Below are 9749 nucleotides of genomic sequence, written 5' to 3'. Positions count from 1 at the left end.
GCTCCGTGGTTCCTGGTTCATGTTTACAATAAATTATTTCAATTCGTTTTTCGCGCAATCCCAAATTCAGTAGCTGTCGGTGCGCTAATAAAATTTCTCGACTTCCAGGATAAGCGCTCCGTGGTTCCTGGTTCATGTTTACAATAAATTATTTCAATTCGTTTTTCGCGCAATCCCAAATTCAGTAGCTGTCGGTGCGCTAATAAAATTTCTCGACTTCCAGGATAAGCGCTCCGTGGTTCCTGGTTCATGTTTACAATAAATTATTTCAATTCGTTTTTCGCGCAATCTCAAATTCAGTAGCTGTCGGTGCGCTAATAAAATTTCTCGACTTCCAGGATAAGCGCTCCGTGGTTCCTGGTTCATGTTTACAATAAATTATTTCAATTCGTTTTTCGCGCAATCCCAAATTCAGTAGCTGTCGGTGCGCTAATAAAATTTCTCGACTTCCAGGATAAGCGCTCCGTGGTTCCTGGTTCATGTTTACAATAAATTATTTCAATTCGTTTTTCGCGCAATCTCAAATTCAGTAGCTGTCGGTGCGCTAATAAAATTTCTCGACTTCCAGGATAAGCGCTCCGTGGTTCCTGGTTCATGTTTACAATAAATTATTTCAATTCGTTTTTCGCGCAATCCCAAATTCAGTAGCTGTCGGTGCGCTAATAAAATTTCTCGACTTCCAGGATGAGCGCTCCGTGGTTCCTGGTTCATGTTTACAATAAATTATTTCAATTCGTTTTTCGCGCAATCCCAAATTCAGTAGCTGTCGGTGCGCTAATAAAATTTCTCGACTTCCAGGATAAGCGCTCCGTGGTTCCTGGTTCATGTTTACAATAAATTATTTCAATTCGTTTTTCGCGCAATCCCAAATTCAGTAGCTGTCGGTGCGCTAATAAAATTTCTCGACTTCCAGGATAAGCGCTCCGTGGTTCCTGGTTCATGTTTACAATAAATTATTTCAATTCGTTTTTCGCGCAATCCCAAATTCAGTAGCTGTCGGTGCGCTAATAAAATTTCTCGACTTCCAGGATAAGCGCTCCGTGGTTCCTGGTTCATGTTTACAATAAATTATTTCAATTCGTTTTTCGCGCAATCCCAAATTCAGTAGCTGTCGGTGCGCTAATAAAATTTCTCGACTTCCAGGATAAGCGCTCCGTGGTTCCTGGTTCATGTTTACAATAAATTATTTCAATTCGTTTTTCGCGCAATCCCAAATTCAGTAGCTGTCGGTGCGCTAATAAAATTTCTCGACTTCCAGGATAAGCGCTCCGTGGTTCCTGGTTCATGTTTACAATAAATTATTTCAATTCGTTTTTCGCGCAATCCCAAATTCAGTAGCTGTCGGTGCGCTATTAAAATTTCCATAACGTTACAATCTTCTCATAATCTTTATGGTCAAATATGTCGATAAAAAAATTATATTAAACCTTGCACGGTATTTTTGATTCGTTCTCGTCCTGAAAATATTTATTAGCATTCAAAGTATAACTCGAGGTGGTTGGCGGTGGTCGTTGGGGGTCGTTAGGGGTGGTTGCGGGTAATCTGGGAGATTCAGGAGGAGGGGGACGAGGATTTGTGCTCGGTGAGTAAAACACTTTTATAATATTTCATGGCAATTGTAATTATATTTTATCTGAAATATTTCAAACTTGTCACGTTTACAATAAATTATTTCAATTCATTTTTCGTGCAAGCACATATTCAGTAGCTATGAATAATCTTATACAATTTATTATATTATTAATTAATTATTTAATCAATTACTCAATTATATTAATCCTTACACAATATTTTCGATGTGTTCTTATACTGGAAATATTTATTACTATTCAAGGTATAACCTGAGGTGGTTGAAGGTGGTCGGAGGTGGACGAGGAGGAGGACGAGGAGGACGAGGATTTGTGCTGGGTGAGTAAAACACTTTAATAATATTTGATGGCAATTGTAATTATATTTCATCTGAAATATTACAAACTTGTCGCGTTTACAATAAATTATTTCAATTCATTTTTCGTGCAAGCACATATTCAGTAGCTATGAATAATCTTGTACAATTTATTATATTATTAATTGATTGATCAATTACATAAATCCTTACACAATATTTTTGATGTGTTCCTATACTAAAAATATTCGTTACTATTCCAGGTATTACCCGAGGTGGTCGGAGGTGGACGAGGAGGAGGACGAGCTGGACGAGGAGGAGGACCAGGTGGACGAGGAGGAGGACGAGGTGGACGAGGAGGAGGCGGGGTGGGTCGTGGGAGAGGACCGCTCCTCTCCTCAGAGGAGGGGAGGGGGAGGGGCAGGGGTGGCGGAGAGGTGAGCGGGGAGGGGGAAGGGACGGGAAGGGAAGGGACGGAAAGGGGAGGGTGGCGGGGATGCGGTGGGAGGGGCGAGGGAGGGAGGGAGGGAGGGCGGGTGGGTGGGTGGGAGGGAGGGAGGGAGGGAAGGTGGGAGGGAGGGAGGGAGGGAGGGCGAGGGGGGGGGGGGGGGGTGTACTGCTCTATAAACTCTAACGGGCTCGCATCGACATCCGTCCTCCACTCTCTCCCTCCCTCCCTCCCTCCCTCCCAGCCTCCCTCCCTCCCTCCCTCCCTCCCTCCCTCCCTCCCTCCCTCCCTCCCTCCCCCTCCCGCCCCCGCCCTGCCACCCTCCCCTTCCCTTCCCTCCCCTTCCCTTCCCTTCCCTTCCCTTCCCTTCCCGTCCCGTCCCGTCCCTTCCCCCTCCCCGCCCACCTCTCTCCCTTCCCTGCCCCTCCCCCACCCCTCCTCTGAGGAGAGGAGAGGTCCTCTCCCACGACCCACCCCGCCTCCTCCTCGTCCACCTCGTCCTCCTCCTCGTCCAGCTCGTCCTCCTCCTCGTCCACCTCCGACCACCTCGGGTAATACCTGGAATAGTAACGAATATTTTTAGTATAGGAACACATCAAAAATATTGTGTAAGGATTTATGTAATTGATCAATCAATTAATAATATAATAAATTGTACAAGATTATTCATAGCTACTGAATATGTGCTTGCACGAAAAATGAATTGAAATAATTTATTGTAAACGCGACAAGTTTGTAATATTTCAGATGAAATATAATTACAATTGCCATCAAATATTATTAAAGTGTTTTACTCACCCAGCACAAATCCTCGTCCTCCTCGTCCTCCTCCTCGTCCACCTCCGACCACCTTCAACCACCTCAGGTTATACCTTGAATAGTAATAAATATTTCCAGTATAAGAACACATCGAAAATATTGTGTAAGGATTAATATAATTGAGTAATTGATTAAATAATTAATTAATAATATAATAAATTGTATAAGATTATTCATAGCTACTGAATATGTGCTTGCACGAAAAATGAATTGAAATAATTTATTGTAAACGTGACAAGTTTGAAATATTTCAGATAAAATATAATTACAATTGCCATGAAATATTATAAAAGTGTTTTACTCACCGAGCACAAATCCTCGTCCCCCTCCTCCTGAATCTCCCAGATTACCCGCAACCACCCCTAACGACCCCCAACGACCACCGCCAACCACCTCGAGTTATACTTTGAATGCTAATAAATATTTTCAGGACGAGAACGAATCAAAAATACCGTGCAAGGTTTAATATAATTTTTTTATCGACATATTTGACCATAAAGATTATGAGAAGATTGTAACGTTATGGAAATTTTAATAGCGCACCGACAGCTACTGAATTTGGGATTGCGCGAAAAACGAATTGAAATAATTTATTGTAAACATGAACCAGGAACCACGGAGCGCTTATCCTGGAAGTCGAGAAATTTTATTAGCGCACCGACAGCTACTGAATTTGGGATTGCGCGAAAAACGAATTGAAATAATTTATTGTAAACATGAACCAGGAACCACGGAGCGCTTATCCTGGAAGTCGAGAAATTTTATTAGCGCACCGACAGCTACTGAATTTGGGATTGCGCGAAAAACGAATTGAAATAATTTATTGTAAACATGAACCAGGAACCACGGAGCGCTTATCCTGGAAGTCGAGAAATTTTATTAGCGCACCGACAGCTACTGAATTTGGGATTGCGCGAAAAACGAATTGAAATAATTTATTGTAAACATGAACCAGGAACCACGGAGCGCTCATCCTGGAAGTCGAGAAATTTTATTAGCGCACCGACAGCTACTGAATTTGGGATTGCGCGAAAAACGAATTGAAATAATTTATTGTAAACATGAACCAGGAACCACGGAGCGCTTATCCTGGAAGTCGAGAAATTTTATTAGCGCACCGACAGCTACTGAATTTGAGATTGCGCGAAAAACGAATTGAAATAATTTATTGTAAACATGAACCAGGAACCACGGAGCGCTTATCCTGGAAGTCGAGAAATTTTATTAGCGCACCGACAGCTACTGAATTTGGGATTGCGCGAAAAACGAATTGAAATAATTTATTGTAAACATGAACCAGGAACCACGGAGCGCTTATCCTGGAAGTCGAGAAATTTTATTAGCGCACCGACAGCTACTGAATTTGAGATTGCGCGAAAAACGAATTGAAATAATTTATTGTAAACATGAACCAGGAACCACGGAGCGCTTATCCTGGAAGTCGAGAAATTTTATTAGCGCACCGACAGCTACTGAATTTGGGATTGCGCGAAAAACGAATTGAAATAATTTATTGTAAACATGAACCAGGAACCACGGAGCGCTTATCCTGGAAGTCGAGAAATTTTATTAGCGCACCGACAGCTACTGAATTTGGGATTGCGCGAAAAACGAATTGAAATAATTTATTGTAAACATGAACCAGGAACCACGGAGCGCTTATCCTGGAAGTCGAGTTTCACCGCGTAGCGGACCCGAAGCGCGAGATCTACGAGGTTGAGAACCCGGTACTCGAATTACGTAGCGGACCCGAAGCTCGAGATCCGGGAGGTTGAGAACCCGGTACTCGAAATTTGCGGAGCGCGACTGTCAACCGTCCGCTCTACTGCGCGGTTGTTACCAGACTGAGGAACTCGGCTAGCCGATTTTAGATTGCTGACGTCACTTTCCGAACATCCGAAAATTCAAACTTTGGTTTCGAACTGTAATACTAGGTATGATGATGTATGATATATGATGTATGATGTATGATGTATGATGTATGATGTACGGTGTATGATGTATGATGTATGATGATATAATATGATGTATAATGATTTTAGTTTTCACATTTCATACAAGAAATACACACTTTATCTCTCCTGCCGATTCCAGACAAAAGCGGCCAGGCCCTTCGATGGTCAGCCGTTGACTGAAGATATATCCTTCGGTTAACGGGTCAGCTGATAACGCTGCCGTTCTGCGACAGTTGGATGATGAAAAATTTTGCTCGTATCTTTCAAATGTGTGTTAAAATACACTCGAAGTGTTACGAAGCTTCGTTCTTTCTTTCCCTATCACCTTTTTAGGTCTTTAAATCACTACGCAGCGTTAAATACTGTCTCATATACGAAGCATCCATTTCATCTCGTTCAAAATTAGCGCATCCGTGATGTATTACAGTTACTCCGAATTTTTTTCCATTCGAATACTTTTCGAAAAATAAATTCTGCTCCTCCACCCAACGCAGATACTTCACTTGCGACCAGCTAAAACAGCGTTTCGATTCTATGCCTATGAAAATTCAAGATCGAGAGAGCAAATGAAAAGTTGTTGGAATAATTATGAATACTAATGTTATGGAATACATCGAGCGCGCGTCGAATAGAATCCCATTTCGAAATGAATAATTCTTCTTTTTTCATATCATAGCTAATCTAGTAATATAGGTAAATAGGATGGTTGGAGGTGTTCGGAAATGGTAGGAGGTGGTCGGCGCTGGCAGAAGGTGATAGGGGGTGATCGAAAGTGGCCATTGATGGTCGGAGGTGGCAGGGGGAGGTAGGAGGTGTTCGAAAATGGTAGGACATTTCATAAGTTAAAGTCGACGATGATCCGGTGCATCAATTTTATCGTTACAGATTTTCGTTTCCCATGAGGCATAGAGTATTCAACAACGATAATGCAGTCCTTAAAATTCATCATTCATCTCTGTCTGGAAAGCTGATTCGCAAGGCGTGGTATTCTAGATATGTCAAAACTAAGCTAGCGGCACGTGTTTGCATTATTAAAAAAATACCCGTACTCTACATACACTGTTTCTAATCCTTTGCTACATTTGGTTTAATCCCCATGCTTCCACAGCACGAATAGTCGGAAATGTTTTTGATTATCCATAATAAAATAACAGAAGTAACAAAGCTTAAATTTATTGTTAAAGCTTCAATGAATACATCAAACTGCGGTCGAATTCATTTATTATTTGCACATGACCTCTGTATAATTGATAAATTATTTCTAAATACATTGAAACATATATATTTATAATGAAATATCATGCAATGGGCTGTGTAAACTATAAACTATAATTTCTATCAATTAGCTGCTTTTATGTCAACAGGGCTTTGAGACTCAGTTAAGTTGGATCTAGATTTTTGCCATCGTATGTAGGACATTGGGTTACAAAAACAAATGCGAATTACGAAGAACTCCGTATTAGAGATAAGGATATTTTAGTTCAAGTATATCTATACACAGAAATCCGTATGTGAATATACTAAAACCTCTGTGTTTATTGTCAAAATCTAGTTTTAAACATGTGTATATATATGTATATACACATGCGTAAGTATACATATACATATATACACATACATGTACATAAATAATTGCCAAGAAATTAGAAACACTCGCAACTTGTCGCAAATAGAGTAAAACGTAAGGTTAATAATATACAAATTACGAAAGCGCACCATAAAACGTGGCAAGGGTAATCCTAGTGCAGTGATTGTATAAACTGAAGAAATATACATTTACATATACATGATATAAATTAATAGACTAGAAAAGGGTATTTAGAGAGCTTATCTAATTTCGATCTTGTCACAATAGATCATTAACATAATCAATATACGGTTAAGGCTGTATTAGCTACATTCACTATTGGAGATAATATTTTTTATCCATTTTTTTGGTCATTTAATTTCTTGTACAACAATTTTTCAAACTTTACAGCAAAATGCCCAACGAGTTTTCGTAGTGCAAATACGAGTCCAATTACCTTACAGATGGCATTACATTGATTTTTGCCTTCTCGCGCCGAGTTATAAATACAGAGAAATCTCAATGAGAGCTCATTTCTATAAAATTTATTGTAGTGCTATATTCGTAGCTGTACCTGTTATTCTATATTATACATATACTGTCCTTAATTTTAAACACACAGCACAACAATGGCTGAAAGCACAATGGCAAGAAGAGAGGAGCAATCTACATCTTAATAAATCTTTTCTTCTTTATACGTAGCACAGCGATGTCACGTCGGAGGATATGTACTAGTGGATCACTAGGTGGGGCACAGAACTGAAACATAATTATGTTGAAAATCTTCAACATCTCTTACAGAAAGTAGGTACGTTGCCAGACCTTATATACCAACAATGAATATTCATAGAGGTACATTCATAAATACTTACAAAAGTAAGCTAATATTTTACCCGCAATTGCTTATTACTGATAACTTGATATGATAATATCCCCTTCCCGCCCCTCCCCTCCCCACCATGCCCCCGCCCCGCCTACTCCTACTCCTACTCCAACTTCAACTCCTACCACGACGACTATTCCTATTCCTACTCCAGCTACTCCTACTCCTAATCCTACTCTAACTCCTACTATTCCTACTTCTACTCCTATTCCCACTCCGAGTCCTATTCCTACTACTACTCCTACTTCTACTCCTATTTCTACATCTTCCCATGATCCTACTCCTACTCCTGATCCCACTTCTGATCCTACTCCTACTCCCACTCCTGATCCTATTCCTGATCGTACTCCTACTCCGCCTACTGGTCCTAATCCTATTCCTACTCCTGATGCTGATCTTACTTCATCAGATATTATAAAAATGTTAAACTCACCCAGCACGAATCGTCGTCCTCCACCTCGTCCACCTCCGACCACCTCCAACCACCGTCAACCACCTCGGGTTATACCTGGAATAGTAATGAATATTCTCAGTATGGGAACACATCAAAAATATTGTGTACAGATGAGTATAAATAATTAATTAATTAATAATATAATAAATTTTATCAGCGCATTTATAGCTACTGAATTTGTGCTTGCGCAAAAAATGGATCGAAATAATTTATTGCAAACATGACAATTTTGAAAAATTTTAGATGAAATATATTACAATTGCCATTAAATATTATGTAAATGATAAACTCACCTAGCAAAAATCCTCGTCTTCCTCGTCCTCCTCCTCGTCCACCTCCGGCCACCTCCAACCACCGCCAACCACCTTGGGTTATACCTTGAATAGTAATAAATATTTTCAGTATAAGAACACATCAAAAATATTATGTAAGGATGAGTATAATTAATTGATTAATTAAGGATATAGTAAATTTTATTAGTACATTTATAGTTATTGAATTTGTGCTTGCGCGAAAACTGAATTGAAATAATTGATTGTAAACATGACAAGTTTGAAAAATTTCAAATACAATACAATTACAATTGCCATTAAATATTGTCAAAATCGTGAACTCACCGAGCACAAATCCTCGTCTTCCTCGTCCACCTTGTTCTCCTCGTCCTTCGCGTCCTCCTCCTTGTCCACCTCGGGTCATACCTCCTTTTTCCTGGATGTCAAAATCCACCAGGTGGAGAACCAGGACAGTCAGAACTACGAAAAATTACTCCTCAAGGTCAAAAGTCACTAGGTCAAGGACGTGGACAGCCAGAAGTTTGGACCGCATGTCCCTGATGTCGAGTTTCACCAGGTAGCGGACCTGGAGCATAGAAACTACGCAGCGCTTGTCCTGGAACTCGAGTTGCACGAGAAAGCGGACTCGGAGCGCAGGATCTAGGAGGTAAAGAACACGGTACTCGAAATCTGCGAAGCGCGATTCTCTTACGTCCGCTCTACTGCGCGTTTGTCTCCAGACTGAGGAATTCGGCTAGCTGATTTCAGATCGATGACGTCAAGACGAAAAAAAATTTGGGATGACGTCACTTTCTGAACATCCGAACATCCAAACTTTGGTTCGAACTTCAATACTATGTATGATATGATGTGTGATGTACGATGTATGATGTATGATGTATGATTATATGATATGTCTTTACATTCCAGACAAGAAATACGCACTTTATCTTCCTTCCCGATTACATACTCAAGCGGCTAGGCCCTTCGATGGTCAGCCGCTGACTAAAGGGTATATTCTTCAGTTAACGGGTCAGCTAATAACGCCGCCGTTCTGCGACAGTTGGATGATAAAAAATTTTGCTTGTACTTTGCAATTGTGTGTTAAAATACACTTTAGGTTTCAAGAAGCTTCGTTTTATCTCTTCCCATTAAAAAAAAAAAAGAATCGCCGACAATCACCTTTTCAGGTCTGTAAATCAGGACACTGCGTTAAACACTCTCATATACGGAGCATCCATTTCATCTCGATCAAAATTAGCGCATCCGTGATGTATTACAGTTACTCTGAATTTCTTTCCAGACGGACACTTTTCGAAAAACAATTCTGCTTCTGTACCCAACGTAGATACTTCACTTGCGACTAGCTGAAACAGCGTTTCGATTCTGTGCTTACAAAAACACGAGCGCGCGTCGAATAGAATCTCATTTCGAAATGAATAATTCTTCTATTTTCATATCATAGA

General features: G+C 40.3%; 1 long non-coding RNA gene across 1 annotated transcript; it reads right to left on the bottom strand.

Annotated features, from left to right (window-relative positions):
* Positions 1-6321: 6321 nt before the first annotated feature.
* LOC124221609 (uncharacterized) lies at positions 6322-9381 on the bottom strand. Its single transcript, XR_006883841.2, has 4 exons — positions 8629-9381; positions 8305-8388; positions 7991-8065; positions 6322-7433 (listed from the first exon to the last, which is right to left on the bottom strand). It is a non-coding gene; the product is annotated as an uncharacterized lncRNA (long non-coding RNA).
* Between the last annotated feature and the right edge of the window lie 368 nt (positions 9382-9749).

Source organism: Neodiprion pinetum, chromosome 6, assembly GCF_021155775.2.
Source record: "Neodiprion pinetum isolate iyNeoPine1 chromosome 6, iyNeoPine1.2, whole genome shotgun sequence".
Taxonomy (NCBI): domain Eukaryota; kingdom Metazoa; phylum Arthropoda; class Insecta; order Hymenoptera; family Diprionidae; genus Neodiprion; species Neodiprion pinetum.
Note: the sequence above shows the minus strand (reverse complement) of the source record. Positions and strands in the feature narration are given on the sequence as shown.